The sequence below is a fragment of the Lampetra planeri genome, chromosome 4, assembly GCF_965212315.1.
Source record: "Lampetra planeri chromosome 4, kcLamPlan1.2.h2, whole genome shotgun sequence".
NCBI lineage: Eukaryota > Metazoa > Chordata > Hyperoartia > Petromyzontiformes > Petromyzontidae > Lampetra > Lampetra planeri.
The window spans coordinates 3,167,079-3,184,768 of NC_136110.1; the positions used below are offsets into that span (position 1 = coordinate 3,167,079).

Genomic DNA, 17,690 nt, shown 5'->3' on the forward strand with positions numbered 1-17,690 from the left:
TTTATTTTTATTATTTTATTGTTTCCCTTCTACGTGACTTTACCGAAAGAACCAATCATAACATGAACGTTGTACAGGGATGAGCAATGCGGGGCGTGAACCTTGACTGGTGAGAGCGGGGGAGAAATAGTTCTCTCGCCTTGGAGTGGGGAACAATTGCCCGCCGTGCGATATTTTACTGTTCGTCACCACTAGGGGTCGCTTGGTGCATCCAATCGTAAATCAAACCCGCAGATTTGGCCCTATATGGGTCCGGTGGGGTGGCCGTTCCGCATTTAACTCGAGAATCAACAGTAGTAGTCCGAGGCGATCACTCCCTGTGTGCAAGGCCTCGGTGTCGTCTCGCCACCGAATGCATTGTATTCGGCGTTCAATGTTAAGGAAATACAGACGTGCGAGTTTATTGAATGGAATCAAAAATGGCCTTTTGCACGTCCCGGACGTTCACAACGCCTTAGTTGGAGTGTTTAAAACTCTACAGTAGGTCCGCCTAAAAAAGGTCAGGCCTGTTTATCCAAGTTGGAGTGGATCAGAGTGTGTTTGTTCTCACTAAGCAAGCATATTTTTAACTTGAAGAAATTGAATCCCCGGCAAGTCATGAACTCTGGCTTTAAATAGGTTATTTATCCTTTCCTTTACCGAGAGGATATTGCAGCTACTCGCGCCGATTTTTATCTCGAAAGCTTTTAAAGGATTTAATTATTTTTACACTTTCTCCACTGTGTACTGCGGAATACAGTGTATCACATTGTGTGTGCGGTGTAAAAAAAACCAAACCGCGGCGCCTTTACGAGCAGGGAGACGTTTTCGCTGTTTAACGTGTGGGCTGCAGAGCACAAGACGACCACATAAAAATAGTGCAAATGTGAGCTCGGGCATCACTCGGCCACCCTCCATGGTACACGCTGCACGCCACATCGCCCCACCGCCTTCTGTGGCCACACGCTGCCCACCACATTGCCCGGCCACCTTCCGTGGCACACTCTGTGCCCGCCACATCGCCTGCCCGCCTTCCGTGGCACACACTGACCGCCACATCGAACGGTCCCTACGCTTGAATATTCGCTCGTAATTCCGCAGCGGTAAGCGGCAGGCTCCGGCGCAACCCTAAAGTGCAAGGCAAATATGAAGTAAGATGCAGCTCTCATGCGTGGACATGTGGCTTTGGCGTGAGAGCTTGACTGTATGCCTGCCACGCGCTACAAAGGGGGCCATTGTACCTAGGCCTTTGCGTATTTTGGCGAGCAAGTGGCGCATTTTGAGTAATTGCCACCCGCCCATCAAGCATGAAGGCTGCGAGGATGTGTGCACAGCACGGATTCATGGGCGGGGGGGGGTGCTGATTTGTTCAGTGTGAAAATCATACGTGCTTATTGTATCATGAATATATAGTTTCAGGGTGGTATTCATTTGTTTTAACTCACCGATGGTGATTATTATTATTAATGATCATCAAAATTCACGACCACAGATGAAAGGATGCGCTTTAGCCGTAGAAAATATTAGAATTTTCTTTCATACAAATTAATTTTTTCGAGCGACAAAAAATATTTTCCAAATAGTTTTAAGAACAAATGCCAGTGGCAATGCAATTTTGAGGGACGGATTTGTGGAGATTGCGTGTTCTGTTTGAGCTATGGCAATCTCTGTGGCCTTAAAAAAACCCAGAGGCCGGTTCCGCGGTGTACAGGGTCGGGTCAGTGACCCGAGCACCGGGGGGAGAACCCAGGAATGCCGACCTGGTTGCCCGGCAAACCTTGACATTGCCACGTCTGGCCAGCTAATGGGACGAGGGTCAGCTACTTTCACTCGGCGGTCAGTGTCTGCGTGTCTGCGAGCCGTCTCCGGAGCTGCAACCTGATTAGCCCTGGCACGGAGGCGGCGCTCGCCATGGCATCTGTGGCGATGCAGTGAAAGGGCAGCGGTGGCTTTTCTGCGAGGATGGGTGGGTGGCTGGGGGGCCGGCTCGGATGAGCTTAGCTCACTCGATCCATCCACTCCGTCTTGTCTATGTGACATCGCCGCTTGACAAGCAAATGGGCGACGCCTTGTTTACATTTTCAGTTTTTTTGGGTGTAATCTTGTATGGGTGTGATAAAGGGCTCTTTTTTTATAAGTTAGGCTTTGTTTTGGAATGTTTACATTGAACACAGGGGTGCGATGTGCTTTGCCCATAAAATTATTTTTGATTGCATCTGTCTTGTGAAAAAATTATCCGCCAGCATGTTTAATTGCAAGCTGTGCAGAGATTTCATTAAATTGTCTTTCAAAATAATGTTCACATTGAATTTGAAACACACGTCAATGTAAATTTCAGTGTTACTGTACAAAGTTGTATCAAATGCTTAATTATTTAGTTATACCTTTGAGCTCTCCACCAGCTGCGGGTGGGTGTTTAATTTATAATCCAACGTTGGATGCGAAACGTGTCGAACCCTGCTTCTACAAAAGGGGCGGCACGTCAGACAAACACAGCCCCGGGCCATTGAAATATATATTCCTTCAACGTAAAGCCAACTGATTCTGATAACCTCATCTCATATCACTCTGCCGCTTCACCCGAGCTACCGGTCTCTTTCACGTCCCCATATCACCCGTGAAGCCGGCCCACCGCTCGCGCTGTTCCCTCCCGTTCTGCTGGAAACGTTCACACTGCCCCCGGACCGGCCGTCCATTGTGCAGGGCGATGAGATTTATAAACAGAGACGGCAGATTATGCCCTTGTCGCGGCACAGCTGGATGGCTTTAAGGAACGGGGCAGGGTGAAATTAGGTGGCGAGCGGTTCTGCTGCACCTGGGTTATTTTTTGTCTTGGCTATGTGGTCTACCTCTCGTCCGCTGACCCTTTTGGCGATCGTGTGATGGAATTCAAGCTACAAGGTTGTCTGCGCTGTCCTCCCCGGTTGGTTCTGCCCCGCTGTGCGTTTGCGTTGCGTACGTGACCAGACTGCACAGCCGCACGCGGATGTTTGTCCAGAAGGCTGGCCCATTTGGATTGCTCTATTAGTGGACACCTTGGTAATGGTATTTCAGTCAATGTCTGAAAAGGGTCTGCTCTCTTAATACATCCCAAGGAACCCAATTAACTTGGCTTATCAGTCTTCAACCATAGTTTCAGGATGGGCAGACTGAGTTTAATGGGTTTTTTTGTTTTCAGGTTATTTTTGGGTACATGTATTGCGCAGTCATTTAGAAAACTGCCCTATGAACCCGGCGACCCGAGTTCAATTCCCCACGATGGTTAACATCAGTGGTGAGTGATATCTGAACCGGTCCTGGGTTCCCTCTTCGCTGGCCTGCATTGACCAACCCGACAAAGGATGGTAAGACAACCTCTATAATCAACAAGGTGTGGGAAGGTCTTCATCAAGCAGTGTTATAACAAAAGGCAGAAGTTTATGACAACTAATTGTTTTATCGCATCCTTGGAATTACATTGAGAGGCGGAAAGATGAACACATGGATTAGAGAGCATGCGTGTGTTAAAGACATCAATCAAACTGTTAAGAAAAGTAAGTGGGCTTTTTGCAGGAGGTGTCTCGTAGGGACGATGGATTAATGGTCAAAATCGTGATGGAGTGGCAGCCAAGGAATGGAATGCGTCCGAGTGGACGTGCATTGAGGGGATGGAGCGATGAGATCGGCTCGTGTGCAGGTGCGAGGTGGATTGTCACATCGCGTGATCGTAGGGGTGTCGGTGCCTTGGGGGAGGCCTTCATCCAGCAGTGGATTGACCATGGCTGATGATGAAGAGTATTATGTTTCTCCTTGGCTAACTTAGCATTTCCACATTCGAAAAGTTTAAACGCAAAACTTTGTCCGGCAGCGAGTAAAAAAAAAAATCAAAGGCGACAAAACACTTTGTGCACCTAATTGGGTGTTCTCGACGACTTGAATCGCCTGTGACTCGGCTTTAGCCACCGGAACCGAGCGCCACGTTGTTAATCTTTGGTTGTGCGGCTACACAATTGGAGATGGCGTCGGGTGCGGAAGGCACATGTGCCAGGTGCTCAGGAAGCGTGACCCGGCGGCCCCGCAGGATGTGAACCGTTGTGCCAAGAGATCACGGCTTGAAGTCCCGCACGCCAACGCCTGTACCAAAAAACCTGGTCAAATGAGAAGCAGCCTCGCTGTACAAGGGATGCCTCCACGGTGTAATGGTTAGCACATTGGATGCTTAGCACTTTTGATTCGCAAAGCCACGGGGCGCCGGTTGGATTCAATCTCCTGGCGTGGCAGTGGATAAACCGGTGCAGGTTTCTTAACCCCCCCCCACCCCCCCGCAATATAAAATGGGTTCGCAATAGTTAGTCGATCGGCAGGTTTTGTGCGGCGGGTCAAAGAGTGGTTACTCCCAGCTCTTCCGAGGCATTTGGTCAGCATGGCAGAGTTAGGCGAAACACTATCTAGAGGAGGTCTGTCTCCCACTGGTGGCGTGGGCAAGCTTTTTGCTGGGGCTACACCGCCCCCTCTGCCCAGTGATACACCAGCCAGACAAAGCTACAGATCGTCCAGCACTCAGTCTCCATCGACGCTGAGCCGCAGCTTGCCCGTCCGTGGCCTGCATGTGCAGTTTTATGAATGGGGTGTTGTGCGCACGACCCAACAATTGGAAAAAAAGCTATCGATTCAGGTTCGCTCGGTTGGCCCATGGAATTAGATTGCATGCTAGATTGCAGGGGTGAGCTAATTTTGCGTGAAAATCTGCTGTGGGTTGGTGGGTGGAGGGGTGGGCGTGTGCGGGGGGGGTGAGAGCAGCCCGCAATTTTTGCCAGGTACGGGTGTGCCCTTTGACCTCGGCTCTCTGCTGACGGGCCAGAGTTGAGACCCAGAAATGTGGCAGGCCTGGGCGAAGGGTGATGCCCTCGGTGTCTGGCTGCCTTGCTCGCGTCTCTCAGGAGGTAGCCCACGTGCACGCAGATGCCTTCTCGGCGAAATTGCTTCCTCGTTTTATTTCTTATTTCTTCTGGATTTGTGTCAAAACCGAAAATTTCAGACTGCAAGTCTAGCTTTGGAATTTGAAATCACTGCAGTTAATATTTATATATGAGTATTTACAACTAACCTTTGTGGGGGCAGGGTGGGGTGGAGGTCTTCATCCAGTAGTGAGTAAATCATTACTGTTGCTGCTGCAGCTCATGATGATGATGAGTATTTATAGTGGCAATTACTGGGGAAATCCACGTTCCCTCCGTTGACTTCTATTTATTTCAACATTTCTGTTAACCCAAATGGCTGTCGCAAATGGTTCGCGTAATTTAGACTAAGACATTTTATTATTCGGAGAGGCTGCGGAATCGGTACAATGCTTCCATTATGAATTCAAATTGCAATTTGTGCCGGAGCTAAAACTTGAGCGCTGCCATTCATTTTTTGCACCTGGCATTGCTTCCACGGTGGGTTTACAGGACTTCTGCAAATCTGGCATTGCCTGGCACTGTCTCTCGACTCCGGTGTCAGGTCTCGTGAACCCCAGTTGGGAGGTTGTTGTACAATACACTACAATTGGATTCATCATCAGCAGCAGTAGCTGATATGGTCAATCCACTGCTGGATTAATGTCTCCCCAAGTTGCCGCCACCAATCACGATCGTGCGATGTATTAATCCACCCAGCACCTTCACGCGGGCTGATTTATCTAGTTTGTGTGGATTCGTATATCGTCTAAATACCAACCGCATCTCGCGACGAACTTGTGAGTGCGAACGTGTCCGTGTGATGAAAGGTTTTGGCGAATTGTCCTTTTCCGTTGCTCTTCTTTTCCCCTTTGAAGCACGGGCATTTTCATCAACTCTATGAGATGTCCATAATAGAGGACTATGAGATGTGTTGTGCGTAACAAGTGGCAATATCTGAATGTGTGGCTTAAAGTGAAAGTTCTCTTGGGCACGGAGAAAGGATTACTATCTTTAGGATCTCAGAAGAGCTCGTAATGCCCAGCTGCTTTGCACCGTCCTGGGCTGTGGGAACATTGCCAAGTAGTGGTCAGCCCTTTGTGCGCTTTAAAAAAAAACCAGATTTTTTTTTATCAGAGCGGTTGTTATTATTTCAGAGATAACACAGAGCCGGCAACGTTGTTGTTCCGATAAGCTGATCGCCAAGTAATGAGTTTTAGAGAGCCCCGGCAGAGATGTTTGGTGACAGCTTCTTGTGTTCGCTTGATAAGCTGTTTTTTTGTTGTTGTTTTGGTCAATATTTAAACTTAGTAGATTTGGTGAACAGACCCTCTCTTCTCGCAGGTGTGCGTCAAGCTTATTTGCATGATAATTTGAAGACGCAATTCTTCTTCAACCTCCTTTTTGGTCTCTGACAGTTGGGCGCCTGGTGAAACTGTCAGAGACGTCGTTACGAAAACAGACGCCAGTTACAACGTTTCTCTTTGGGTTTTTATATCTGAATAAGGGGCTATGAGCAACGTTACGTGCCTCTTATCCTGCGCGCGGGAAAACGCGCCCTCACTTGTTAGTTTATAAAACAACAAAAGCCAAATTGTGTTCGTGTGAAATGAATATTGTTTGCAATATGAGTAATGTGAAACGCGTGTGTTTTTCCAATACCTTTTCCAATGCTCGCTCGCGCGCGCGCGTGTGTGCGTGCGCGTGCATGCGAAGTGCATGCACAAACAGCCGTGCATTCAAGTTTCAGGGTGTTTTGAAAGCTGTGTTTTATTTTGTGCCACTCGCGTTCTTTTTGAACATAATAATAATAATATACCTGGGGCCGTATCGACTCATTTTGCACTGCGCCCAAATGTAGACCGGCTAGAGGTGGGCACTTTGCGTCGCTGGCAAATGTGTTTCTTAATAATTTTATTCGCGACCGGGTTTTGACAACTTCCTTTATTCCACTTGACTTGAGTATTTCTGTACCATTTATTTATTTAAATCAATACCAGTAGCATTTGGTTTCCCTTTATTTGATATTAAAAAAAAAACAAGCCGCACAGTGAAACGAAACGTGCACTTCGCGTCCACGTTTAAGGGATTATTGTTTGTTTTGTAACACGTGTGCTTTGTTTTTTTGTCTTGTACAGAAGCCAGTTAATGTCACATTACAAAATGACAAATGAAGGTAGAAACACCGAAAGTTATTTCATCACACCAACAGACCGATTGTAAAAAAAAATCAATATAAAAGAACCTGCCCATTCGGCAAATGCAGACTTGTAATCTTGGCCACGTGTGCGTCAGCTCAACGATTTATCAGCGTTGTCAGTGCGAGTGCATGTGGGTCCCGGCAGTTCTCTACGCGGAACGCAATTCGCAATAAGAGAGCCATAACGAGAAGAAGAATTTGAAATACAAAGGGTGGCATTGAGTTTTCATTCTACATGCACAAACCAGATACGTTGTATTGGCTGAAGAGGAGTAAGTTATGCTCGGGCTAAACGGATCGCTGGAAAGAGTGGCTGACGATGGGCAATGGATCAGATTGGTCAACGCAATGGTAGCCAAAGGAGAGCAAACACGTCACAGAGAACACCCCATCACACAGATAGAGCACTGAGATCAGTTCACGTGCGGCTGTGGGATGGACTGTGGCATCGTACGACTGGGACTATGACGGTGGCGAGATGTTAACTCCCTCGACTGGTATGCAGGAGGCACCGTGGATTCGATCCTGACCCTGTGAGGCCTGCTGTACATGTGGCGTTTGTGTGTCTCTCTCCCTGTGGTTGCGTGGATTTTTCTCCGGGTCGTCCGGATATTTCCTTCCAGGTTTAGGAACACGCGTTGAGAGTATTTAGCTGATATATGTTTACAAATGATAAGCCACTTCGTTGAGCTATCATTTGTGGCCGGGTCCCTTGTGAAAAAGAGCTCTATCGCTCGGTGAACCTTACCTGGTAAAATAAAAAAAAAATCGTTAAAAGTTTAGTTGAGTGAGGGTTGATGCCTGCATGGGAAGTACTTGATAGGGCACTGTGTATACATTGGCTGGTCCTGGTGATTTAATTTGTAATCGAATAAACATGATATTACAAAAACATTCAAACTGACAACAAATATGACCTTCGTTAGCCCTCTCTGTGAAACAAATGTCTTGCTGACCATGTGATTTACAACAAAAAAGAAGCATATTTTAAACCCCAACCGTGCTTGGCTTAGACAGGGAATTATCGTTCTCCATGTATCAGCAGGAGACCAAACCACACAGTATGCGCCGATCACATCAGATCCCCGGAAGCTAAGCAGGGTTAAGCCTGGATAGTTCTTGAGTAAGTGGGACAGTTTGGTGGGCGGTTATAGGGCAGTGCAGCAAAATTCGTCGTTGTAGTGTCCTCCTCCGATTTCACGATGATGGCTCCCGTGCCTTCACCAAACCCACGCAGATCAATTTTGGCGAATTGTTGCCAAGTAACCCCCAAGTGTCTCACACGGCATGGGGAGGCCCCCGTCCAGCAGCGGACGGACACAGGGGCTGTGTGAACACATTGGCTTTTGCCGTTTCGATGAAGGCAACTCAACTTTCTCTGCGGCGGTGGCTGTGCGCGGCGTGCGCGTGGTTCGATGCTGCCGCTGCAGGTCGTGCGTCGTGCACCTGCAGCAGCTTTTGCAGCGGAGCACGTTATACGGCCGCGCGTCCGTCACGCAGGCAAAAATACCAAGCGTCGGTGCGCGGGCCAATCAAACGACATTCTCACGACGATTACTTGCCTACATCGCGCGCGCACCGCTCTCGCGAGGTCGCTCGTGCAGACCTGCCCTCTGTTCGCGCGTTGGCCAGTGCTCCTGAATCGTGGCATCGCGTTAAGTGGCACAGAGGTCAGCCCCGAGTGGTCAAGGTGCACTACGCGGAGCTCCACAGAGCCCACCTCCAGAGCGGATTTTGGCCGAATCTTTCACGCTGGCACAGACAATCTTGACAGAGGTGGGAGTACCCACACTTTACCCCAGCACACCACGTGACCTTCCCATCGACCGTTAGGTACCCATCTATTTATACTGCTGGCGGCACAGAGGCAGGAGATCGAACCGGCGACCTCTGCAGTGCAACTCTGGCGTGCCAACCCTGGCACCGTGGCAGCACCCACCATAAACAAGTCCCGCATCTACTACGATAGTAGTGTGCGCATTTGTTTGCAGGTCGATAATTTCACGGTTAATGTTAGTGCGTTTGATTAGGTTAAAATGACAGTATTCTTGTTAATGTTTACTGCATTTGGGTTGTATTCCTAGCCAAGGGCTGACATCAGTGGCAAGCGATATCTGGACCAATCTTGGGCCTCCACTCCTTCACAAACTTCGGACTGACCACCATGGTGAAGTATGGTCAAATAATCCCCATGACCGAAAGGTGATGGTGGCGACTTGCATTCAGCAGTGCATTGATGGAAAGGCCTTACATTGATGATACGGGAGCATGCATCTTCCCTGGAAAGTAATGCATTGACCTTATGTGCGAAATTCCCCAGATGAGAAAGGCTCAATTGTTACAATTTGAGGTCCTATCTTTTCCCCTCTACAAAAAAAAATGATTTGCTCCTCATGACCCCATCCTCTCCGCATTTGTAAACACTTATGCAACAAGCGAGCAGTCTAGCGTAGTACCGACCACCCATGCTGCGTTTGTGCTTCAGACCTAGGAACAAGTGCCAGGCCGCAGCATCATCAAGGGTATGTTTTTTTCTTCCTCCGAATCCTTTGACTTAGCGCGACGCTCGGTTTGTATTTTCATGGAAACGTTCGTTATTGAACCGCGCGTGCGTGTATGGAAGGAACTCTTTAACTCCACGGCGAATTTCGTCTCAGATGTTAAAACCTTGCGACCGTCGTTGACCGGCAGCCTCGGGCTCTCGGCGTGTGTCCGCGGTAGCTTCACGGGAACGCTCGCGCTACGCAACGTCGGAGCGCCTCGGCTGCTCCTGCGGCGATTCCACCGTGGTTATATTTAACCAACGGCGGTGGAGAACGCAGTGCTCGCTGAGGAAGGCTGCTGGCGACACGCCGAATTGCACGCTCCTCTGCGAGCCGAGCACCTTTTCATCTTTGCCACGCGCCTTGGCTGAACCATCACGAGGCTGTCTCACGCGCGGTGCAAATTTTACTGAAGTATCCGTACGTCTACCCACGTTGGAGCAATTACCATACAATGTTTATTTTGCCCATGGGGAGCTGGTAGCTAGCAGATGAGACAAAGGGGGGCATTTGTCAATATTGCACAAGATGTGGATTTTTTTTTCTTTCTCCGATTTTTGCATTTGCACGAGAACACTGTGGCACACCCGTGCAATGATGTCACGGGTCTTCGCTTAAAATTTTCATACAATTGCACGTGCGTGTTCTCATCTCGTGTTGCCAAGACTGTTTCCTTTGCGCACTGACAGGTCTCATCACGTGGAGTGTTTCATTATACAGATAGACTTCTCCCTGTGTGCCGCATCCCGTTGAAGGTTCTCCTTTAATTGTTTGTCAGTCCCTCCTGGCCTGGGACATTTCTCCAAGCCTTTATCAGTATCCCACAGTCAATTCTCAACCACTGCTGCAGCACCTTCACTGCAGGATGCTTGTCATGTCGGGTTTAAGGTTTTTATTTTTTTACTATTTTTATTTTTCGATTTAAAGCTTTCGTGACTGCAGGGACTCATCTTCTTGGTTCTTTCAGTAAAGTCACGTAGAAGGGAAATTATAAAATAATAAAAATTAAACATAATAAAATACAATTTATTTTACCAGATAACCCCCCCCCCCTGAGCTGTATGGCCACAGATAATAGCTCAACGAAGTGGCTTATCGCGTGTTAATTTATAGCAGCTAAAAACTCTGAACGCATGTTTCTAAATCTAGAGGGAAAAACCGGAGGGCTCGGAGAACAATCCACACGATCGCAGGGAGAACATGCAAACTCCAAATATACAAGCGTCAGGGTCAGGATCAAACCCACAACCTCCTGCATACCGGACGAGGTAGTTAACATCTCGCCACCGTGGCGCCCTTCACTGTGCCTATGATATTTCAAGGACATTTCAAGGGCACGCCTTCACGCGACAGTATAAAGTGGAAACTGCGCAGCGCAGGGAGAGAACGGCAGTCTCCCTTAGCCCGTAGCGTCTGGCTATTACGCATGACGTAATGTCTTTGTGAAATCGCACGAGAAAAGTGGGAATGCCGGCTTGCCTGCCTTTGGGATTATTTCACAATTCCAGTAACCTTTGTGACTGGTGCAGAAAAATATATATTTGCGGTATGTCTGAGTCATTATTGCCCTGCTAATTACCCACAGAAATGCTTATAAGGTCAAAGAAGGAAGTCAGATCATTTTAAGTCCATTAAATTAATATATATTTTCAGTTTCTGCATTTAATCTCAGAACATATTCACTATGTCTATCCTGCTTGTCATGGTATACCTAAATAACTAAGCAAATGTGCTTGATATAAGATGAGCTTTTTCAAATTTATTTTTTTAAGCTCCTTCATATGTGTTCTGCGATGGTACAGACTTTATACAATGCCTATCGTATTTATCATCGTGCTTACATAGGCCGCGACGCAAACAGCAAAGTAATATTGTGGTCATTGAATAATTAATATGTGGCCCATTCGAATGTTACCATGAGGGTCGCGTTGAATGCAATTGATGGGTTTAGGAAGACCGCACAATCAAGCATACCTGTGTGTGGCTTTGGGCGCACGTTCAGGAATCGTTCAACGCTGAACGAGCCTTTAGGGAAACATTGCCAGAACACCTTCCTCCTATTACCGCTTAAGGTCTCGGGAGGACTGGTGAATTCCTGAGTGCCTTTAAATTTTAATCTCTTTGGTGTGGTTGGTCCTTTTTCTCTCCTTTCAATTATATATTCGATCCTGCCAAATTTCTCGGTTTGCGGTGCAGTCGCACGTTCTGTTTGGGTGGCAAGCAATTTTCTCAAGGCTGTTCTCATAATTTTTTTCCTGATTGGGTTGTAATTAAAAATTGGTTCCCATTTGGCACCATTAACGGTGCATTGCCCCGTGTGTCGGGGAATCTGCGAGGGAGTGAGTGTTTTGCCGACGATTTGGCGACGGTCACGTGTGCGAACGGAAGACAAAAATTTTGACGGATAAATTATACCAGGAGGAACGTGCAAATTTGGCTAATCGATTTTTATCAGATTTTATAGCCTGAAATTCACCAAATTTCCTCCAATTAGCATGGTTGGCTACGTACGGTGCAAAATAAGTTCTACATACATGCATACATTTCGGAAGCTGCAAACTCCATGTGCATGAGTGGTGAAAAAAAACCCACAACCATCTCCTGACATCATCCGCCAAAGCCTCATGCAGTCGTGGGTGTAATGTAGGTGGATGTAATGCAGTCTCTATGTGGCGGAGTGACCGGTCTGCCTAACACCTGTCCCATTTACACAGCCCCATCGTCATGGAAGGCACCTGTAGATTACGCCGGCGTAAGCCCACAAGGGGCCTGCAATTACATCACTCGTGACTTGCGGTCTCGCAGAGGCTCGTGCATGCAAATACTAGACCGCGAGTGCACGCACGCGTAACCACGCGGTGGTATGACACACGCGCGGGCTGCACAAACACGCACGCGTGATTACCCACGCGTTTGCGCGTACTGCCGCTCACACGCTGGGCACATGCGTAAGCGCTCGCAGACAGACGTGCGCGCCGCCGTCAGACACTGGCGGCAAAGCCGGGGCAAAGTAAATAAACCCTGCGTGGCCAGGCTGACCTGGGTAACTTTACAAGCAAACACGGTGTGGCTGGAGAGGTGGGCGGCAGATAGACACTCATCTTCGGTTTCAAAGATTTTAAATTAAAACGTCTTGGTGAAAGCAAAACACAGTTTTAAAGAGGTGGCGGGCAACTGTCACGCTCTCGTGTAATTGCCGACCAATTTTTGTTGCGATGCATTGCGAGTAATGTGTACCGCGTGCATAATGCAAACATTACATTTTAATGCTTTGTTTTCAACAAAGCGTTGAAAAAAAACCATAGCCTGGTATGCGATGCAGTTATTTCCACACTGCAAAAAAAGGCATTTTTTTTACGGATGAATAAATTAATGAATGCTGTCTAATCTGGGCACTCATTCTGTTGCTGAGCCATGTAAAAGCTTTATTTCTGTATTGTTCAACATGCTTTTGTTCCGCGTTTTTTTCCATTCATATTTAAAAATGTCATCCTTGTCTTCTTTTTATACTTTTCATGTCAATTGCGTTTTCAATTTTTTTTAAAGTGCATCTGATTTGGAGAGGAGACCATCGTGGTTTGTGGTCTCAGTGGACGCGTTTATTGTTGTCTGCGTGCAGGTATGAGCCTCGCATACCTTCGCGCGTGAGGACGAATCTGCGGGCCCATGCCGCGTGTGTTGACTCAAGCGTAATGTGGGCCCATGTGGACAGGATGCTTTGTGCTCAAATTGTATTTTGAGCAAACACAATCGGATTATTTTTCGTTGAACGCAGCGCGCCGCAGCGCACGTGCCTGGAAAGTCTTTTCCCCATTTCCTTTGAGTGCGGCGAGCGTCGGAAGGACATGAATAGTGAAACGAAAGCCATAAAGTTGCCCGGTCTGCAACCCGTTGAGGCGTTATGCCTCCTAGGCTGCTCACAGCCGTGATAATGCCTCATAGGCCCCCGTACAGCTGTTTCTCTAAACGTCTGGCTGTGTGGACAAAGGTGGCGTTTCATCGTTGAATGAGATGCCATTGGACAGTTCCACGATTTCAAACGCTTATTTCAGACACTTCAACTGATGCTCACGTGCACGATTAAGTACGCACATCACGCTTGTAGGATTTTATTAACGATGGACTCCTCAATTGTTGTATGGCCCTAGTAGCCTGCCAACCCATTTTTTGGGATGCCCACAGTAGGGAGCTGATCCAGCTCATCGGAGATTGCATCCAAAAAGGCTGGGGGGGGGGGGGCAAAACTTGTGGAAAAATACCGTGGGTTCCACAGTATTACAAGCGAATCGCATAAGCGCCGATTACGATGGTCACAGCTTAGTCACCAATTCACTCGGCACAAAGCAATAGTAAATTTGGCGTGCGCGTTGGACTCTCGCTCACGCTTCGGGCGGTGACGTGGCAGCCCAGCGGCAGCGCCCTTCGCCGTTTGTTGCAGAAGTTCACAGTTCGAAGCCAGTGGCCGCCCTGATTAACAATGCCAATGCATTGCCATAATAATAATAACGAGCCATCTTGCTTCACAGCGGACGGTAAAGATCCCCGACGACATTCTCAAGAGCGAGCGTCGGGGTACAAATTTGCCGAATTTGAAATTGCCCACAAATTGGTCAATTGGGATTACACGTAGCAATCACCACCCCCTACTGGAAGACGAATGCCCCAGGTGATTCTAGCAAATTACACTATTATGGTCTCTTGAGTTTTCAGCTGGTTAAACAAAATAAACGTGGTGTTAATTGAGAGGTTACATGTATAAAGTGGGCAAAGGAAGGTAATTCCTCTCAAGTATTGCCTCCTTTTACCTCAAGAAGGGCAATTATTTGCAAAAAAAGATCAACTTTTTTTGAGAAAAATGTTTCAAATATTTGCGTCGTTTATTCAAGTTAATATTTTTTTTATTGTGCCCCCCCCCCCACCCCCCCGTAAATGTCGCTGCTTGTTAGCTTGACCAGAGTGCCGTGACTGAGAACTAATGCATTTACTAACACCTGGCAGACATTAAGGCAAATTTAACTTGGCAAATGTTAACAGTGACAGAGTCCATTCTGGATTGCAAGCGACAGGATTTTAGGCGAGCGAACAGGCCTTGGTTGCGCCGTTTGTTTTGCTTAGTGTCACTCCGATGCGGCACGCGCCGTTTTTTCTTTTTGGGAAATCTGCAATACGAGCGTGCTCGGGTCGTGGCGTTGAATGGCGCGACACCGTGCGTGTGGCTCCGTGAGGTTGTCCGCCATTTGTGTGTTTTAAAATAAACACCGCTAATGGCCTGGTTTCTGTGTTTGTCAGAGGCTGAGTAAAACCACGCGAGAACGCAATTGACAGTTGTGTCCCTGGTACAGGAAATTTGGTGTAAATCATGCAGGCAGCATTTATTTAGTTATTTACCTTGCTGAGCGGGTGAGATCTGCGGGCATAACGGAAGAACGAACGTTTTTCTTTTCTCTCGGCATCACCGCACAGTTTTCGCCGTGAGGGTCGGTCAATGCGGAAGCTTCTCAGTCATGGAGGACCGGAGCGTGTTTGGTAACACAGCTCTATTGTTGAGCTACGATATCACAAGTTGGTCTTCGCAGCCCCAGAATATTTCCACTGAAACCCCCCCCGCCCCTTGAGTAGTCCACCCATAAGAACAACGTGAGCTAAACATCGTAATTATCTGCATCGTCCTGATCCTTGGTAGATCCAGATGACTTTATGAGGCCATTGCTCACTCAGTTGCTATACACAGCTCATTTATGTCGGTTGCTTTGCTTATCTTTGGCAAACGATTGTTTGCATCATCATTCACCAGCATGGACCAGTTCAAGAGTACACGTCGGGCGGGCAGAGCCGACACACACGCAAATGCACAAATGCCCGACGTTATGTTTTATATGTGTATAAGTTTGGCGCGAAAGAATCACTTCATGCGCATGAGCCAATGATGAATTACACGCCGGTGTTTGACACTTCGGGTAGTGAAGAGTTATGTGCCGCGTGTGAGAAGCCCGCCACAGGACTTTTAATATTGTTGTGCTGCGAGCGCGGACGAGGCGTCTCGTCCGGGTAACCTGAAACTAACTTCATTAAAAGTGGCTGAAGTGGCAGAAGGATGAGGGAGGGTTTGGGCGCAGAGCGTGGGGGACATGGGAGGCTGGAGGGGAGTGGGGGGGAAGTAGTGCGGGGAGGATTGGGATTGCATGGGAACCCCTGGTTGACTGGCAGGTCCACTGCGGCTGTTGAGCCACGGGGCAGGTTTGAGTGCAACTGCTTAAGCCAGTGGCAGTTCTGTATGCCCTGCTCGCCCATAGGGCAGATCAGCCCTTAGGGCTCGTCTGCATTATATAATTGCTTGCACGTGGGATATGGCTATGCGTGACTGATTTTTTAAAATTATATATTTTGTTCTGCAATTACATCCCGATGGAGCCATCCCCCTGTCACGACATGAGACGAATTATCACTGTGATCTCTTGCAGTCACAGCAGTGTTAGACAATGCCCCATGCAGGCGGATATCACAATGCTACCTCTGGCCAGAACATTTAAGGGGCAGCATTTTTATCACGTGCCCTGCCACGCAGAGAAATGCATATGCCAGTCAAACCAATATATTTAATTTCGAGAGCTGGAAATTAGGCAATTTAAATGCAGAACTAAATTGAATGTGATTGGTTTTCGTGCAATCATTGGTGAGCATGCTGAGTCCGCCAGCTCACTCCGCTTGAGGCTCGTGACTGCCTGTGCCGTTACGACTATGCAGGTTTGTGCGGTTGTTGCTATATAGCTCTCTGATTTGTTTACGGGCTGCTTCATCAGCTGCTCCATCCAACTCCAGCAGCAGCAGCAGCAGGCAGTGCTGTCTAATCGAGGGAGAAGCGGCTGAGGTCGTGGTGGGTTTCTTTCTTCATTCCTTTTGCTCTATGCCCCCCTGTACTGCTCCCATTGTTCTGCAATGTGCGCTGTTGTCTCCTTTGTTGAAGGCGATATTGGCCGCGTGAAATAAAGACTGATTCGATTGATTATGGTTCATTCATTTCCTGAAGAAGCTGCCAGCGCGTGGAGCGAAAACGTCGTACATCGTGCCGTCGCACGGTACAAACCCGATAACACATCCGAGAGCTGCCCGCGTTGCGATCTATGTCTCGGTTGTGGGGGTGGAGGGGAAGCCTGTGAACGGTGAGCGTGACCCCTGGGTGAGCGTGACCCCCGGGGTACGGGCGGGCGAGGGTCCTCCCCCGCCTGCGTGCCCATGCAAGCCCGCCCACTCAATCACGCCGCCCACGATTGCGCTGACTCCCTCTGATGAGTCAATCATTAAACCCCACTGCAGTTCACACGCCGTCATCGTCTTCGTCTCGCTACGTGGGAATTCATTATGGCTGGGAGAGGAGAACAAGTCACCGCGGCCCACGCATTACGGCCTTCGAGGCTGCCGCTAGTTCTGCAAATTGGAGCCTCTTTATTTATGCGCCCTGTGTCAGATCCTTGTCGTGGTCGTCGCGGCCAGTGTGAAGAAAGTTTGACGAATTGATTTCCGGCACGGTCGTCTCGTGTAGCGAGCGCAACGAAGTCTGTTTTGGCTTCGCATGAGAAACGCTTTGTTGCTGTCCTTGGGCTATTTTGCGTGGACTGCGGAAGGGTACCCAGTCCTTGCTTGATACATTACTACTGCATTAGGGCATAATGACATTCTGCTTGTTGACACAATGCACCGTGGATGTTTATCTTTTTTGCTATGGAAACTTGCAATGTGTTGGTGTGGAGGAGACCGGTGCGGTGGGCACAACAATGTTGATGAAAATTGCAATGCTGTGGATTTCAGTACCATGTTTGGGCAGGGCAGCAAGTGGCCCAAGATATTAAAGTTGAGTCTGAAAAGCGCATGAATCAATATAAAAAATGTAATTACAGTTTTTAAAAATGTATTTCACATTACCCCCCTCGCCACCATCCCCACCTTTACAAAACAAACGCCGCTGGAGTGAACACGCCCAGGGTGAAGCTCCTTCAATTTTCTGGTGCAAATAAGTTTTCCGACAAGAAATAAAACATTGCTTAAAAACGTATT

The 17,690-nt window shown here is 48.1% G+C and overlaps 1 protein-coding gene across 8 annotated transcripts in view; it reads left to right on the top strand.

The window, feature by feature from the left end:
- Positions 1-17,690, top strand: part of ATE1 (arginyltransferase 1) — a 103,345-nt gene that overhangs the window by 55,171 nt on the left and 30,484 nt on the right. The window lies entirely within an intron of this gene.